Genomic DNA, 18,823 nt, shown 5'->3' with positions numbered 1-18,823 from the left:
AAGAAAAGAAAAAAAAACAAACACTAGCTGAATAACAATGGAGAAGAAAAGTTTCAGCAAACAAAGAAATGAAACTAAAAAAAATAAATAAATGAAGCCCAGCGTCTATGGAAGAACTCCCAAATGAAAGCAAGTAAGAAAACTAAAATAAAGTCAAGCTGCCCCCTCGTAGGTCTGCACCTCTACCAAGCACTAACCAAGAAAGAATGAAAATAAACTTTCAATAAACACCTCCAGAAGCCGAAAATGCAAGAAAGAAAAAGATGCTGAACTAAGAACAAAAAAATTAAAAACTGCCGACCTAGTGTGAAAAACTACAACAAGCAACGTAAACGAAAAGGTAAAAGTGATAGAAAAATAAATTCCAGCTGTCTCTTAAACTCTAAACTAACAAGAACGAAAAGAAAAAAAATAAACAAGCCGCCTAATGGAATAAAATTGAAACCAAAAAAAAAAATGAATGTAAGGAGCTGCAGCCGTCTAACCTCTCTAAACTCCAACTCCACTCTGCTGTAGCCGAATGAAACCCAAAGAAAAAGAAATAAAACGAAGCACCACACTCCAATCTACTGCTAGTGTCTAAAAAAATGAAAAACCAAGTGAAACTATTTGAAAGAAAAGAAAAACTAAGAACTCCCAACTCAGCTACTGAATTGTCCAACGAAAAATAATATATAGGCAAAGCTCATAACTCCTCTGCTGCCTAGCGTCTGCAACGTGCTGCCACGTCCAGCGGTCTCCAACATGATATGCAATTCTTCTCCTGCTGCTCCAGCTAATCGAACAAAAAAGAAAGGAAAAAAAAATAACTCTGCTGCTGCTGCACGTCCAGGTTGGTGCCAGCGTGATCTTCTGTCTTCAAGGTGCTTCCATCTCTCAGCTTCACATGCCAAAAGCTGCTGCGGTGACCTTCCATGTGCAGAAGCAAGAAAGCTGAAATGAACAGCTTGCCTTCCAGCAACACATAACTGATCTCCTGCACGTCCAGCTGTTGCACGTCCGAGTGAGTTTCCTTGCTGCAGGTTTATTGCATGTGTGAGCTGCTGTGGTCCCAAGTTTTCTGCATGTGTGAGCTGGTGTGGTCCATGTGATGCTATTGATCTCCTTGCCATGTGCTTTCCGTAGACCACCTTGCCATGTGCTTTCCGTTTTTGGTGCCAGCTCATGGTTCTGCTGCTTTCCTCTGTGAAAAAAAAAAAATGAAACACCCCACTTCTGCCCAGCGTGCAACCCCTTCCTTTTTGCTACCCTCAGTTATGTGTCTACGGTCTGCCTCTCCAGACGTGAGGACCCCAAAACGTAAAAAGCAAAAGAATTCTAGTGGCCCTCCAAATCTGCACCGACCCACACCGGTCTCCAACTCAAAAACAAGCAAAGCCGCAAAAGGAAAGCCCTCGCATGCGATCTGGACCCAGCTGACTTTTTTTTTTTCAGCCCACGCCATTTGCAGCCCATCCATAGAAGTCTTTTGAGTGCTGCACTAGCTATGTATTTTCTAGATTATCCCTGTTATAAGGAATAAAACCTAGAGTATTAAATTTTATGTGAAACAGCTGTATTACAAATATTTTCAAGTGCAAAATATCAAAATTTTGTCAATGAGTCAAGTACTAAAAATCACTGCATAATTAAGTACTTAATTTATTTTTTTGATTAAACAATTCATTCACTTAAGTAACTTAATCATGCAGTTTTAGCACTTTATCAACTTGGGAAATGACAAGGTTTTTGCTTCTTTTGACCTGTGATGGATCAAGGCAAATCTTCTAAATCAATCTAAGAATAATGTAAAACAACAATAACAACAAAAAGGTCCAGATCGAAAGGGCAAGAATGAATTTACAGGGAAATTAAGTTCAAAATATTGTTTAGAGATTACTGATCATATTTGAGTTGATTACTGCGAAGTTAGGAACATAACCATGGCTAGATGAGCACCTTAGGCACGTGTGGCACTTCTTGGGCTTGTGGGAAACCAATGGAATGTTATGTGCGGGCTTCAATAGGAGAAATGAAATGAAAGACAAATTTCTTGGTGCCAATCCGTCCAAACCTAGAACTGAACTACGAGCGTCAGGGAGGTGTGTAGATGAAGAAGTTTTCCTTGTAGAAAAGGTCAAAAAGAACAAGGCTAAGAGTGGAATTGTACGAATGCACGTGAAGGTGCACACCTAGCTTCCGATTCGCTGTGAATTGGAAATTGACATGGCTTTGGTTCTAGTGAAGTGTGATAGATTAAGGCTAATCTTCTAAATTAATCTAAGAATGATGTAAAACAACAATAGTATAAAAAAGGTGCAGATCGAACGGGTAAGAAGGAATTTAAAGGGAAATTAATCTCAAAACATGGTTTAGAGATTACTAATCATCTTTAAGTTGATTAATGTGATTAAGTCAAGTTTGAAACTTAACAATGCATAGATGAGCACCTTACGCACGTGTGTCACCTTGCGCGGTGTTGATTACGCCCAAAGAATAATGTGGTAGTTGTAGCATAGCTTTGGGGTGTGGATTCCACAGGGAGACAAATTAAAAGAAAAGTAAAAGGAACAAAGAAACTAAAGAAAAATATTAAATAAGTAATTGAGAACAAAGATTAATTTTAAATGTAAATTTAAGTGGAGCAATGTGATTAACGGAAAAAGTACTCAAATTTGACAAACAGTAGAGCGTCGGGAATCCCTTACACAAATCTGGTATTTTAATTATTCTTAATTCATTGGATACCTCAATTTACGAAATTTCCAATCAGAAGGTATAGATTTATAAACCAAAATTAAATCAAATTTAACTTTTTGAAAAAACATTCACTACTTTTAAAATACGTAAATTACTACCCCTATTGAGAAAATCCAAAGACGACAATTTACTCAGGGAGCGATATTGCAACAAAAAACTAAACCAATATAGATAAATAATTGATCCAAACATAATCAAAGAACTAATCCATTCAATAGAAAAAGCATGACTGAATCCATAAACGGAATAAATTCTATGATTATTCAAAGAAGAAAACATCAACGATGAATTGAGAATGATAAAACAAAAGGGTTTTAGTAGTTGAAAATCAAATACATGAATTAAAAATAAATTAGAAATACCATCTAATGTGCAATTTCATCCCAAACCCTACTTGAGAATTTAGTTACCCATAAATATACTGCACAACAAAAATCTCCAAAGAAAACTGAAGCGAACGGTGGCCATGGAAGTGATTTTCTCCTCTCTTCAGATCTGCCTCTTGTGCCTCCTCCCCTCCATTTTGTGCTAATGATATACTTATATAGGGTAGGAAAGAAACCCTAATGTCCTCTTAATTTTCGCATAAAAAAATCGCCTAAATTTTAGGACTTATCTTGGCAGCCACGTACGGCCTTCAGGAGTTTGAATTTGAAAATCCTTATTATAAACAAAGTTATAGCCCTTTAAGATAGCTTTCCAATGCATCAAGAATCGCATCAATCCGATAACTGAGCAAAAAGATACAGTCAAAAGACTAAAGTATGTCCAGACTGTCTCCTAGCGAATTCCAGACTTGGACTTCTTGTGGTTTCATTTTGTGATTTTTTTCCTTTTCTTTTCTTCCAAATTGCTCTCAAACCCCATGAATGTCCTTCTTTGAATTTGACTGGGCTTGACTTGCTCTTTTATAAACTCTAAAATTAAACAAAAAAAAAAACTGCTTAGAAGTATTCCAACATAAATAGAAATTCAATTAAAGAATACACATTAATTCCTATGATTTCTATTCACATTTTAGCATTTTAGTCCAATAATAGGGTATTTAGAGTGCACTTTTGCACATTCATCAGGTGTGTTCGGGGTTCAATAGGAAGAATGAAGTAAAACATGGATTTCTTGGTGCCAATTCGTCCAAAGCTAGAACTGAACTCGGAGGGTCGAGGAGGGGTGTAAATGAAGAAGTTTCCCTTGAGAAAATGGTCTAAAATGCATATGGTGGTGCACCAAGGTTCCGATTGGCGTTGACTTGGGAATTGACATGGCTTTGGTTCTATTGACATGTGATGGATCAAGACGAATCTTCTAAATCAGTCTAAGAATAAGTTAAAACAATAATAATATCAAAAAGGTCCAGATCGAAATGGCTAGAATGACTTTAAAAGGAAATTAAGCTGGAAACATGGATTAGAGATGACTATTGAACCTTAAGTTGATTAATGCCCTTAAGCCAAGTTAGAAACTTAACAATGGCTAGATGAGCATATTAGGCACATGTGGAACTTCTTGGGCTTGAGGGAAACCAATGGAAGGGTGTGTGCGGGCTTCAATACAATGAATGAAGTGAAACACAGATTTCTTGGTGCCAATTCGTCCAAAGTTAGAACTGAACTAGGAGGTAAAGGTGGGGTGTAAATGAAGATGTTTCCATCAAGAAAATGGTCTAAAATGCTTCAGCTAGGGGCAGATTTGTTGTAATGCACATGATGGTGCACCTAGGTTTTGATTGGCGATGACTTGGGAAATGACAAGGTTTTTGCTTGACTCTATTTCGAATGTGCTTCCAAGTGTAGAAGTGTCAAGTTGTATCACGGATAAGTCCAGGATCGTATTCCACAGGGACAATGGGTTATCAAAGAGTATAAGAGATTTGTGAGTAACAAATGAATCGAGTATGAGAGATGAAAATAAAATTGAAATGCAATGCAAAAAGATAATCGAAGTTGAAATTAGAGTTTCTAATAAAAAAGGCAAATTAACAAACACCTGGGTTGGGTTTGAGACTTTCTTTATTTCGGATTCGAGATAATTTTCTCGATTAACAATCCAGTCAAGGCATTGATAAACGGAAGGAAAAAAGCTAAGCTCAAGTTTTGCAATATTTTCCTAAGGGATTCTCTACTTTACTAGTCAAACACACATTAATAAACAACTGAGAGAGGCCTTGATAGTTTTCAAGCTTTTGTTGTGCCTTACGTCAACAACAAAACAAGAGCAAGAGCCACAATCCATTTTCAATTCAAATCCGACTAGTAATATAGAGTGATCATCATTTATCGACAAAATATTGCACTATACTAGAATCCAAAACAAATCAAGCTTCATTCCACAACCCAAGCTTCAAAAATTAGCTACGCATGATAATTCTAACAACAAAGATTAATCTAAGTTGAACCATGATAAAATCTAATGGAGAAAATTTCCAAACGAAATAAATCCTAGAGAAGTTGCATGCAGGACAACTAAAGTAAAATGAAAACTGAAAACGTAGAGCCTGCGCTTCGTCAGTCCGTAAACGTCCAAACTAAGAGCAAAAGAAATAAATGAAAAACGAGAGTGCGAACGAGCTTCCGTCTACTCGCCCCTGGACTAAAACATAAAATAGAATAGGAAGTAAAACTGAAAGTAAGAACCAGAAAATAAATTCCAGCCGCTTACTATCTAAAAGCAAAGCAAGAATGGAATAAAATCAACACTAGCCGCCCCAAAGTTCTAAACAAAAAGTAAAGAAAATAAAATTCAACTACTCTACTGCTGCTCCTAGAACCGAAAATGAAAAGAGGAAGAATAATAATTCCAAAAAAATAGCTGCCTTGCATTACTAAAAGAAAAGAAATAAAATTCTTAAGAACAAAACTAAGAACTACCCTCCTCCAGGTCTGAACAAAAATCAAGAAAAAAAGAAACTTCAAAACTAAGCTACTGCTGTAGCCGAATGAAAAAAATGAAAGAAACAATGAAAACAAAGCTTAGCTACTGCTGTAGCCGAATGAAAAACCAAAGAAACAGAGAAGAAAAACTAAATAAAACTGGCTGCCCAGCGTCTTCAATGAAAATAAATGCTAAGTGAAAAGAAAGACAAAGCCAGCCGCCTCTTGTTCTGTTCGGAAAAAGAAAGAAAATCCAATTTCAAGACTACCTACTGCTATGAACGAAAACAACCCAGCAATAAAACTCAAAAAACCAAAAATAATGAAACCGAGAGAGAGAGTTCCATCTCCAACGAAAAATGCAAAAAATAATAAAGTCTCCAAGACAATACAACCAGCTGCTTGTCTTAAACGAGAAGAAAAGAAGGAAAACTGAAACTCCCAAGCTCCTGTTGCTGCCAAACCGAAAGCAAGAAAAAAATGAATGAATGTAAAAGTCAAGAAAAACAGCCGCCCAAGTCTTGCCCCCTACTGCTGCCAAACCAAGACTCCCAGCCATATAAAACAAGTTGAGAAGTAAAGAGTCATCTCCTGCTGCTGCTTTCGGTCCATGCATGATCCCATGTGATTTCTTGCTGTCCTGATCAATGTGATTTGCTCCAGCATGCAAAGTGTGAGCTGTCATTGACCTTCCATGTGCAGAAACAAGAGAAGCTTGCCTTCCAGCAACATGTTTTCTGCATTGGTGTGCTGCTGGTCCGAATGATGCTATCTGCCAGCTGTGTTGAGTGAGTGTTCTGCTGCTTTAAGGCCTGGTTTGCATGTGTGCATGTGTGTGTGTCTGCTGTCACTTTTCTACATGTGTGAGCTGGTGTGAGTGGCTGCTGTCTGAGTGAGTTGGTCTGCTGCATGTGTAAGTGCTGTCCGAATGATCTTCTGCTGCTTGGTGTAGTAGCTGCTGCACATGTGATTTTTCTACAAGTGCTATGAGTGTTCTGCTGATGCTGTCTGAAGGTCTACATGTGTGAGTGTTTTGCATGAGTTTGTCTGCAATGTCCAGGTTATGTGCTGTCCTGGTGATGCTTTTCTGCATGTGTGCATTTTTCCAGCGTGTGTTGTGTTTGTATGAGTGCTGTCCGTTGCATGTCTGCATGTGTTGGTTTGTTTCATGTTTGCATTTTCTGCATGTGTTGGTTTGTTTCATGTTTGCATTTTCTGCATGTGTGCTGTGTGAGTCCACTGCATGGTCCGAATGTGTGCATGTGCATTGTGAGTCCACTGCATATGTGTATTGCCCAAACTACCCCTGTTATGAGAGGACAAAATGAAATATTTATTGTCATGTGAAGTAATTGTATTATAAATCTTTTTAAGCACAAAAATACCAGAATTTATCAATTGACTCAAGTATTGTGATCTATTGCATAATTAAGTACTTAAATCATTTTTTTATTAAACAATTTATTCACTTAAGTAACTTAATCATGCAGTTTTAGCACTTCATCATTGCTTCTTTTGACCTGTGATGGATTAAGGCAAATCTTCTAAATCAATTTAAGAATGATGTAAAACAACAATAATATGAAAAAGTTCAAAATAGGCACACGGCTAAGGGCGGAATTGTAGCAATGCACATGAAAGTGCACCTAGCTTCTGATTAGCTGTGAATTGGAAATTGACCTGGCTTTGGTTCTAGTGAGGTGTGATTGATCAAGGCTAATCTTCTAAATCAATCTAAGAATGATGTAAAACAACAATAATAACAAAAAGGTCAAGATCGAAAGGGCGAGAATGAATTTAAAGGGAAATTAAGCTCAAAATATTGTTTAGAGATTACAGATCATATTTGAGTTGATGAATGCGCTTAAGTCAAGTTAGGAACATAACCATGGCTAGATGAGCACCTTAGGTGCGTGTGGCACTTCTTGGGCTTGTGGGAAACCAATGAAATGTTGTGTGCGGACTTCAATAGGAGGAATGAAGTGAAAGATGGATTTCTTGGTGCCAATCCGTCCAAAGTTAGAACTGAACTAGGAGGTAAAGGTGGGGTGTAAATGAAGATGTTTCCGTCAAGAAAATGATCTAAAATGCCTCAGCTAGGGGCAGATTTGTTGTAATGCACATGATGGTGCACCTAGATTTCGATTGGCGATGACTTGGGAAATGACAAGGTTTTTGCTTCTTTTGACCTGTGATGGATTAAGGCAAATCTTCTAAATCAATTTAAGAATGATGTAAAACAACAATAATATGAAAAGATGGGCCCCAAGGTGGACCAAGTTGTAAAGAGCCTTTGCAAGTTTCAGATGGGTTAATTACAAGATTAAGAGCTAGGAAGATCAAGGAAACTATGCATGGATAAAGGTGCAATCCACTTGAGACGTGTTTAGCAAGAGCCCAATATTCAAGATGGGCTTGAGAGGAGGAGATCCAGTTTTCATCCACGTGATATGCTACGAAAGACACAACTTGGACTTATTGTTATTGAAGGCCTTGGACTTTTTTATTTCAATAAAAGAGTTTATTTTATTAATTTAGAATAAGTGGGCTTGAGGATGTTAGCCCACACATATGTCTTATTTCTATTGAATTAGGGTTTCTGGGAACACCTTGTATTTTGGCCAAGGGCATATTTGAAAAATTATTATTTAAAGTGAACTAGGGTTTTAGAAGTACTGTAGCCCAGGTACTGTTCATGCTACAGTACCCGCGGCTCACTTAGTGTTTTGGAGATTGTTATTTAAACTACTTGTAGCCTCATTTGATGAATTTTCATTGTGAGTTGAGTTTACTCCTCTTGTTCTTGATTGAACGTTTGAACTTATCAAAGGTAAATCACAACCTCTGTGGCGTTTGTTCTTGTAATCCGGGTTCTTGAGACATGTTCTTCAATGGGTCTAGATTTTAATATAATCTAGGTTCTTGAAACGGGTTCTCAACGGGTCTAGATTCTCCATCCATAGACTTGATGTTGGCTTTCTGATGAGTGTGCAAAAGTGCACTCTAAATACCCTATTATCGGACTAAAATGCTAAAATGTGAATAGAAATCATAGGAATTAATGTGTATTCTCTAATTGAATTTCTATTTACGTTGGGATACTCCTAAGCAGTTTTTTTTTTTTTTTATGTTTAATTTCAGAGTTTATAAAAGAGCAAGTCAAGCCCAGTCAAATTTGAAGGAGGACATTCATGGGGTTTGAGAGCAATTTGGAAGAAAAGAAAAAGAAAAAACTCACAAAATGAAATCACAAGAAGTCCAAGTCCGAAATTTGCTAGGAGACAGTTTGGACATACTTTAGTCTTTTGACTATATCTTTTTACTCACATATCAGATTGATGCGATTCTTGATGAATTGGAAAGCTATCTTAAAGGGCTATAACTTTGTCTATAATAAGGATTTCCAAATTCAAAATCGTGAAGGCCGTATGTGGCTGCCAAGATAAGTCATAAAATTTAGGCGATTTTTTTATGCGGAAATTAAGAGGACATTAGAGTTTCTTTCCTACCCTATATAAGTATATCATTAGCACGAAATGAAGAGGGGGGAAGCACAAGAGGCAGATTTGAAGAGAGGAGAAAATCACTTCCATGGCCACCATTCGTTTCAGTTTTCTCTGAAGATTTTTGTTATCCAGTATAATTATGGGTAACTAAATTCTCAAGTAAGGTTAGGGATGAACTTGCACATTAGATGGTATTTCTAATTTATTCTTAATTCATGTATTTGATTTTCAATTGCTAAAACTCTTTTGTTTTATCATTCTCAATTCATCGTTGATGTTTTCTTCTCCGAATAATCATAGAATTTATTCTATTTATGGATTCAGTCATGCTTTTTCTATTGAATGAATTAGTTCTTTGATTATGTTTGGATCAATTTTGGCGCCATTGCTGGGGAGACGGTAGAAGAATTGTGAGATAGTTTTTATTTTCAACAGTTTGTAAAGGCGGTAACTTCGTTCCCTATTTTAGCTTGATGTATTTTTTATTTTCTTTTATTTTCCTTTTCTTTTTATAGTTTTTTTTAGTGTTGCATTTTTCTCTACCTTGCATGCACAGGTATAGAGATGCCTTGAGTCGATTTGCTTTTAGACCTGTGTTAGAGTCAGAGTTTAATTTTTCTGATCATTTGTTTGATAATTCTTCTAATTCTAAGAAAATGAGTGAACACGAAGATTAACCCACTAGGACCCTTCAGGATTACCTCCACCCTACACGCACAGCCACACCATCATGCATCATGTTTCCAGCTAATATTCGCCAATTGGATTTTAAAACAGGGATAATACAGTTACTCCCTACTTTTTATGGCTTGGAAAATGAAAATCCATATGTACACATTAAGGAGTTTGAGGAAGTAGTTGCGACTTTTCATAGTCAAAATGCAACTGATGACATTGTGAGACTTAAGTTCTTTCCTTTCTCTTTGAAGGATAGTGCTAAGAGTTGGCTATACTCTTTGAGACCACGATCTATTCGGTCATGGAATGAGATGACTCAGGTCTTCTTTAATAAATACTTTCCCCAACATAAGACCAATGCTTTTAAAAGGCAAATCTCCACCTTTGTACAAAAGGACAGTGAGACTTTGTATCAGTCTTGGGAGAGATTTAATGAGCTATTGAGTATGTGTCCTCACCATGGGTATGAGAATTGGTGCTTAGTGAGCTATTTTTATGAGGGACTTACACCTAGAGAGCGTCAATTTGTGGAGATAATGTGTAATGGTGAGTTCTTACAAAAAGATCCTGATGAGGCCATAGAATACCTCAATAAGCTTGCTGAAAAAGCTCACACTTGGACTGGACCTAGTGCTACTGAGAGCACAAATAGGTCACGACCTGCAGGAAACCTAAATGGTGGTGGAATTTACCATCTCAGGAAAGAGGATAACCTAAAGGCTAAGGTTTAGATGCTCACTAGGGAACTAGAGGTGTTGAAGAATAAAGACTTAAAGCCAAGAGTGTCCCACATTTGCTGAGATGAGAGGGATGTATGAGGAACAATGTAATGCCTTAGGTATGTACATGAAGTCTGTTGCACCTTTCTCTGATACCTACAATCCTGGGTGGCGTAATCACCCCAATTTTAGTTGGAAATCTGAAAATCAACAGCCTACACAACCCTCTAGATCATATCCTGCACATTCATCTTCTAGAAGCCCCTTAGAAGATACTTTTCATGCTTTTATTGAGGCACAGATTAAAACTAATCAAAAGTTTGAATATTTGATTATGCAGGTTGTTGAAGAAAACAAAGAAATAAAGAGTCATATATCCAAGATAATGAGCTCCTTGAGTGTAAATGAGCCTGGCAAGTTTCTTTCTCAAACTCAATCTGCACCCCAAGGTCAGCATATGGCACAAAAATATTTAAAAGAAGTCAATGCCATTATGACAAGAAGTGATAAGTCCTTACACATCCCAACAACTGATAAGCAAGAGGATGTTGAAGAGGAACAAAGTAATGATAGCACCGAGTTCCCCAAGGATGCCGAGGTAATCAAGAGTCCAGTTAAGGTACCATTTCCTCAAGCTTTAAAATCTGGTATGCGAACTTTGGATCCTAGTAATGAAATCTTGGAGAACCTCAGGCAGGTAAAGATTAACCTTCCTCTTATGCATGTTATTAAACAAGTTCCCACTTATGAAAAAGTTCTTAAAGATTTGTGTACAGTTAAGAGGAAGCACCATGTTAAGAAGACAGCATTTTTGACAAAGCAAGTTAGTGCTCTAATTGAGCAGTGAATTCCTCCTAAGTACAAGGATCCTGGTTGTCCAACCATTGCACGTTATATTGGGAATTATGAGTTTGGGCAAGCCTTGCTAGATCTAGGAGCTGGTGTTAATTTGATGCCTTATTTCATTTATTTGCAGCTTGGTTTGGGTGAAATTAAGCCTACTTCTATTGTGTTTCAGTTGGCTGATCGTTCAGTTAAGAAACCGAGAGGGATAGTTGAGGATGTTTTGATCCAAATTGACAAGTTTTATTATCCTGTTGATTTCTTAATTCTGGACACTCAATCAGTTGTTGAGACTAACTCTAAAGTTCCTCTCATATTAGGTAGACCTTTCCTTGCTACGGCTAATGCACTTATAAATTGCAGGAATGGGTTGATGAAGCTATCTTTTGGGAAACATGACCATGGAGGTCAACATTTTCCATATTGAGAAACATCTAACAGATGACGAGTGCCACCAAACGTATATGATTGATGCACTCATAGACAAGGGAGTTTACACAACTCATGATTTTGATCCCTTTGAATATTCCCTTGTGAATTATGAGTTTAATACATATGTTAGTGATTCATCTGATGTTATTGATATTTGTGCTATTTTTGATGAAACTCAAGATTATGGCATACAGGTTTGGCAACAAAAATTTGAGGAGTTGCTTAAGAAATGTGGAAAACAGATTCCTATAAGTATGAAAGCACCAAGAGTTAAATTGAAACCTTTGCCTAAGTCTAAAGTCTATAAGGTAAAAATGAAAACGTTTCATGATAAAAATATTCTTAGGAAGAGGTTTAAACCGAATGACTGAATATACTTATATGATTTTGGATTTCATAAGTACCAAGGAAAACTTCGGTTTAGGTGGACTGACCCATTTTTAGTGAAAAATATTTTTGAAAATGAGGCGGTAGAAATAGAAGATTCTAAGGATGGTCGAATCTTTAAAGTAAATGGTCAACGCCTTAAAGTATTAATTGATAGGCAAGTTCCGGAAGTGGAAGACATTCCACTTGTGGCTCCGGTCTATCGAGCTTGACCACACCACCCAGGTATGTTTTTCTTTATTTGTTTTGTTTTGTTTTGTTCTGTCTTTGTTTTCTCTTATTTTCTTTCTTTTCCTTTGTGTTTGGTGTTGTTTTCTTTGTTTTTTATTGTAGGATAATTTCATTTCGTCATTTCGTGTTACCATCTTTGGTGTTTAGCTAGCTACCCACGCCACTCATCAAGTGTATTCTACCATTTTCAGTTACTCCCCATTCAATTTTGATTTTTGAACATTGAGGACAATGTTTCATTTAAGTTGGGGGGTGGTGGTGCAAATTTAGTATTTAAAATGCTTGTTGGAACTCTGTGGCATATCTTCATGTGTCATTTTTTTTTTAATTTGCATCACACATGCATCATTTTCACATGTGGATTCATTCTCATTCATAGCCATCTTTGTGAATTCACCAAACCCACCATAATGTTTTTTGCTGAAGCATTCATAGAACCCTTAATGCACTTATCCAAGTTTTGTGGTAAGATGGTGGTTTGACACATGTAGCTAGAGAACTCTTTTGCTTAAGTATTCATGTGAGTTTGGAGAGAATTGAGAGGATTCATGTGATAAGCGTTCATTGATCTGTTGAATTGGGCATTTCTTTTGAGAATATCATTACATGGTTTGTGGTACAATGGTGGATATACTTGGGATATGACGAAGGTCGACTTAGGATTAACGTTTGAGCCTTTCAAGCTATCCATTTCCATCATAGACCCCTAGTAGCCAACTTGATATGAATCCCAATCGACTCGCTATGAATCCCAATCGACTCGCTTTGAGACCTAACAACAATATTGGAAAAACAAACTCAAGAACGCCAAACTCAAGTCTATGGATGAAGAATTTAGACCCGCTGAGATCTCGTTTCAAGAACCTAGATTATATTAAAATCTAGACCCAATGAAATCACGTCTCAAGAACCCAAATTACAAGGAGGAACGCCACAAAGGTTGTGATTTACCTTTGATAAGTTCAAGAGTTCAATTAAGAACAAGAGGAGAAAACTCACTCACAATGAAAATTCAATAAAAAATGTCTTATCTCCTCAAATGAGGCTACAAGTGGTTTAACTAAACAATCCCCAAAACCCTAAAGGAATAGTGTCGCGGGTATTGTAGCGTGAACAGTGCCTAGCTACAGTAATTTCTAAAACCCTAGTTCAAATAAAATAATAACTTTTCAAATATGCCCTTGGCCAAAATACTAGGCCTTCCCAAAAATCCTAGTTCATTAAAAATAAGACGTGTGGGCTGACATCTTCAAGCTCACTTATTCTAAACTAATAAAATAAGCTCTTTTAATGAAATACATAAGTCCAAGACCTTCAATAACAATAGATTCAAGTCGTGTCTTCCGTAGCGTATCACATGGATGAAAACTGGATCTTCGCCTTTCAAGCCCATCTTGAAAACTGGATCTCTTCCTCTCAAGCCCATTTTGAGAGTTGGGCTCTTGCTAAACATGTCTCAAGTGGATTGCACTCCCATCCATGCATAGCTTCCTTGATCTTCCTAGCTCTTGATCTTGTAATTGATCTTTAAGACTTGGTCCGCCTTGGGGCCCATAACAACTTTGAGCCAATAAACACATGTAGCTTTTTATTTTCATATGCCCATATCATCCATGCCTCTCCACATTGGAGTATAACCTATACACAGATTTTCTTACCCTTTTTACTTCCAAGAAAAAGGGCAAGGCAAACCTCTTTTGACCTGTGATGGATCAAGGCAAATCTTCTAAATCAATCTAAGAATGATGTTAAACAATAATAATATAAAAAAGCTCAAAATGGACACACAGCTAAGGGCGGAATTGTAGGAATGCACATGAGGGTGCACCTAGCTTCCGATTAGCTGTGAATTGGAAATTGACCTGGCTTTGGTTCTAGTGACATGTGATTGATCAAGGCTGATCTTCTAAATCAATCTATGAATGATGTAAAACAACAATAACAACAAAAAGGTCCAGATCTAAAGGGCGAGAATGAATTTAAAGGGCAATTAAGCTCAAAACAATGTTTAGAGATTACCAATCAAATTTGAGTTGATTAATGCGCTTAAGTCAAGTTAGGAACATAACCTTGGCTAGATGAGAGCACCTTAGGCGCGTGTGGCACTTCTTAGGCTTGTGGGAAACCAATGGAATGTTGTGTGCGGGCTTCAATAGGAGGAATGAAGTGAAAGATGGATTTCTTGGTGCCAATCTGTCCAAACCTAGAACTGAACTCCGAGGGTCAGGTAGGTGTGTAGATGAAGAAGTTTCCCTTGTGGAAAAGGTCAAGAAGGACAAGGCTAAGAGTAGAATTGTACGAATGCACGTGAAGGTGCACACCTAGCTTTCGACTTGCTGTGAATTGGAAATTGACATGGCTTTGGTTCTAGTGAAGTGTGATAGATCAAGGCTGATCTTCTAAATTAATCTAGGAATGATGTAAAAAAACAATAATATCTAAAAGGTGGAGATCGAACGGACCAGAATGAATTTAAAGGGAAATTAATCTCAAAACATGGTTTAGAGATTACTACTCATCTTTAAGTTGATTAATGCGCTTAAGTCAAGTTTGAACATAACCATGGCTAGATGAGCACCTTAGGCGCGTGTGGCACTTCTTGGGCTTGTGGGAAACCAATGGAGTGTTGTGTGCGGGGTTCAATAGGAAGAATGAAGTAAAACACGGATTTCTTGGTGCCAATCTGTCCAAACCTAGAACTGAACTACGAGGGTCAGGGAGGTGTGTAGCTGAAGCAGTTTCCTTTGAGGAAAAGGTCAAAAAGGACAAGGCTAAGGACGGAATTGTAGGAATGCACGTGAAGGTGCACCTAGCATCCGATTTGCTGTGAATTGGAAATTGACATGGCTTTGGTTCTAGGGACATGTGATAGATCAAGGCTAATCTTCAAAATTAATCTAAGAATGATGTAAAACAACAATAACATAAAAAAGGTGCAGATCGAACAGGCAAGAATGAATTTAAAGGGAAATTAATCTCAAAACATGGTTTAGAGATTACTAATCATCTTCAAGTTGATTAATGCGCTTAAGTCAAGTTTGAAACTTAACAATGGCTAGATGAGCACCTTAGGCATGTGTGGCACTTCTTGGGCTTGATGGAAACTAATGGAAGGTGTGTGCGGGGTTCAATAGGAAGAATGAAGTAAAACACGGATTTCTTGGTGCCAATTCATCCAAAGCTAGAACTAAACTCGGAGTGTCAAGGAGGGGTGTAAATGAAGAAGTTTCCCTTGAGAAAATGGTCTAAAATGCACATGGTGGTGCACCAAGGTTCCGATTGGCATTGACTTGGGAATTGACATGGCTTTGGTTCCATTGACATGTGATGGATCTAGGTGAATCTTCTAAATCAGTCTAAGAATGAGTTAAAACAATAATAATATCAAAAAGGTCCACATCGAAATGGCTAGAATGAATTTAAGAGGAAATTAAGCTGGAAACATGGATTAGAGATGACCTATCATACAAAAGTTGATTAATGCCCTTAAGTGAAGTTAGAAACTTAACAATGGCTAGACGAGCATATTAGGCGCATGTGGAACTTCTTGGGCTTGAGGGAAACGAATGGAATGGTGTGTGTGGGCTTCAATACGATGAATGAAGTGAAACACAGATTTCTTGGTGCCAATCCGTCCAAAGTTAGAACTGAACTAGGAGGTAAAGGAGGGGTGTAAATGAAGATGTTTCTGTTGAGAAAATGGTCTAAAATGCCTCAGCTAGCGGCATATTTGTTGTAATGCACGTGATGGTACACATAGGTTTCGATTGGCGATGACTTGGGAAATGACAAGATTTTTGCTTCTTTTGAGCTGTGATGGATCAAGGCAAATCTTCTAAATCAATCCAAGAATGGTGTAAAACAACAATAATATCAAAAAGTTCAAAAAGGACACATGGCTAAGGGCGGAATTGTACAAATGCACATGAAGGTGCACCTACCTAGCTTCCGATCAGTTGTGAATTGGAAATTGACATGGCTTTGGTTCTAGTGACGTGTGATTGATCAAGGCTAATCTTCTAAATCAATCTAAGAAAGATGTAAAACAACAATAATAACAAAAAGGTCTAGATCGAGAGGGCAAGAATGAATTTAAAGGAAAATTAAGATCAAAATATTGTTTAGAGATTACTGATCATATTTAAGTTGATTAATGCACTTAAGTCAAGTTAGGAACATGACAATGGCTAGATGAGCACCTTAGGCGCATGTGGCACTTCTCGAGCTTGTGGGAAACCAATGGATTGTTGTGTGCAGGCTTCAATAGGAGGAATGAATTGAAAGACGGATTTCTTGGTGCCAATCCATCCAAACCTAGAACTGAACTACGAGGGCCAGGGAGGTGTATAGATGAAGAAGTTTCCCTTGAGGAAAAGGTCAAAAAGGTCAAGGCTAAGGGCAAAATTGTACGAATGCACGTGAAGGTGCACCTAGCTTCCGATTCGCTGTGAATTGGAAATTGACATGGTTGTGGTCCTAGTGACGTGTGATAGATTAAGGGTAATTGATGTGAACCCGAATCGACTCGCTTTGAGACCCAAGAACGCCAAACTCAAGTCTTTGGATGGAGAATTTAGACCCATTAAAATCTCGTTTCAAGAACTTAGATTATATTAAAATCTAGACCTAATAAAATCCCGTCTTAAGAACCCAAATTACAAGGAGGAATGCCACAATGGTTGTGATTTACTTTTGATAAGTTCAAGAGTTCAACTAAGAACAAGAGGAGGTAAACTCAACTCACAATGAATAAAATTCATCAATTTCAATATTGTTTTTTTTTCTCAAATGAGGCTACAAGTGGTTAAAATAACAATCCCAAAACCCTATGTGACCCGCGGTACGGTAGCATGAACAGTGCCCGAGCTACAATACTTCTAAAACCCTAGTTCACTTTAAAAAATAAATTTTCAAATATGCCATTGGCCAAAATACAAGGCCTTCCCAAAAACCCTAGTTCATTAGAAATAAGACATATGTGTGGGCTGACATCCTCAAGCCCACTTAATCTAAACTAATAAAATAAGCTCTTTTAATGAAATAAATAAGTCTAAGGCCTTCAATAACAATAAGCCCAAGTCGTGTCTTCCGTAGCATATCATATGGATGAAAACTGGATCTCCTCCTCTCAAGTCCATCTTGAATGTTGGGCTCTTGCTAAAAACGTCACAAGTGGATTGTACCAATTCTTGCATTACTCTCTTAATCTTCGTGGCTCTTAATCTTATAATTGATCCTTAAGACATGGTCCGCCTTGGGGCCCATCACTAATCTTCTAAATTAATCTAAGAATGATGTCAAACTACAATATATCAAAAAGGCGCAGATCGAACTGACAAGAATGAATTTAAAGGGAAATTAATCTCAAAACATGGTTTAGAGATTACTAATCGTCTTTAAGTTGATTAATGCACTTAAGTCAAGTTTGAAACTTAACAATAACTAGATGAGCACCTTACGCATGTGTGGCACTTCTTGGGCTTGAGGGAAACTAATGGAACAGTGTGTGTGGGGTTCAATAGGAAGAATGAAGTAAAACACGGATTTCTTGGTGCAATTCGTCCAAAGCTACAACTGAACTCGGAGGGTCAAGGAGGTGTGTAAATGAAGAAGTTTCCCGTGAGAAAATGGCCTAAAATACACATGGTGGTTCACCAAGGTTCCGATTGGTGTTGACTTGGGAATTGACATGGCTTTGGTTCTTTTGACAGGTGATGGATCAAGGTGAATATTCTAAATCAGTCTAAGAATGAGTTAAAACAATAATAATATAAAAAAGGTCTAGATCGAAATGGCTAGAATGAATTTAAAAGGAAATTAAGCTGAAAATATTGTTTAGAGAAAACATATCATATTTAAGTTGATTAATGCACCTAAGTCAAGTTAGGAACATGACAATGGCTAGCTGAGCACCTTAGGCGCGTGTGGCACTTCTTGAGTTTGTGGGAAACCAATGGAATGTTGTGTGCGGGCTTCAATAGGAGGAATGAAGTGAAAGACGGATTTCTTGGTGTCAATCCGTCCCAACCTAGAACTGAACTACGAGAGTTAGGGAGGTGTGCAGATGAAGAAGTTTCCCTTGAGGAAAAGGTAAAAGAGGACAAGGCTAAGGGCAGAATTGTACAAATGCACGTGAAGGTGCACCTAGCTTCCGATTCGCTGTGAATTGGAAATTGACATGGCTTTGGTTCTAGTGACATGTAATAGATCAAGGCTAATCTTCTAAATTAATCTAAGAATGATGTAAAACAACAATAATATCAAAAAGTTGCAGATCGAATGGGCAAGAAAGAATTTAAAGGGAAATTAATCTCAAAACATGGTTTAGAGATTACTAATCATCTTTAAGTTGATTAATGTGCTTAAGTCGAGTTTGAAACTTAACAATGGCTAGATGAGCATCTTAGGCCCGTGTGGC

Source organism: Carya illinoinensis, chromosome 8, assembly GCF_018687715.1.
Source record: "Carya illinoinensis cultivar Pawnee chromosome 8, C.illinoinensisPawnee_v1, whole genome shotgun sequence".
NCBI classification, from domain to species: Eukaryota; Viridiplantae; Streptophyta; class Magnoliopsida; order Fagales; family Juglandaceae; genus Carya; species Carya illinoinensis.
Note: the sequence above shows the minus strand (reverse complement) of the source record.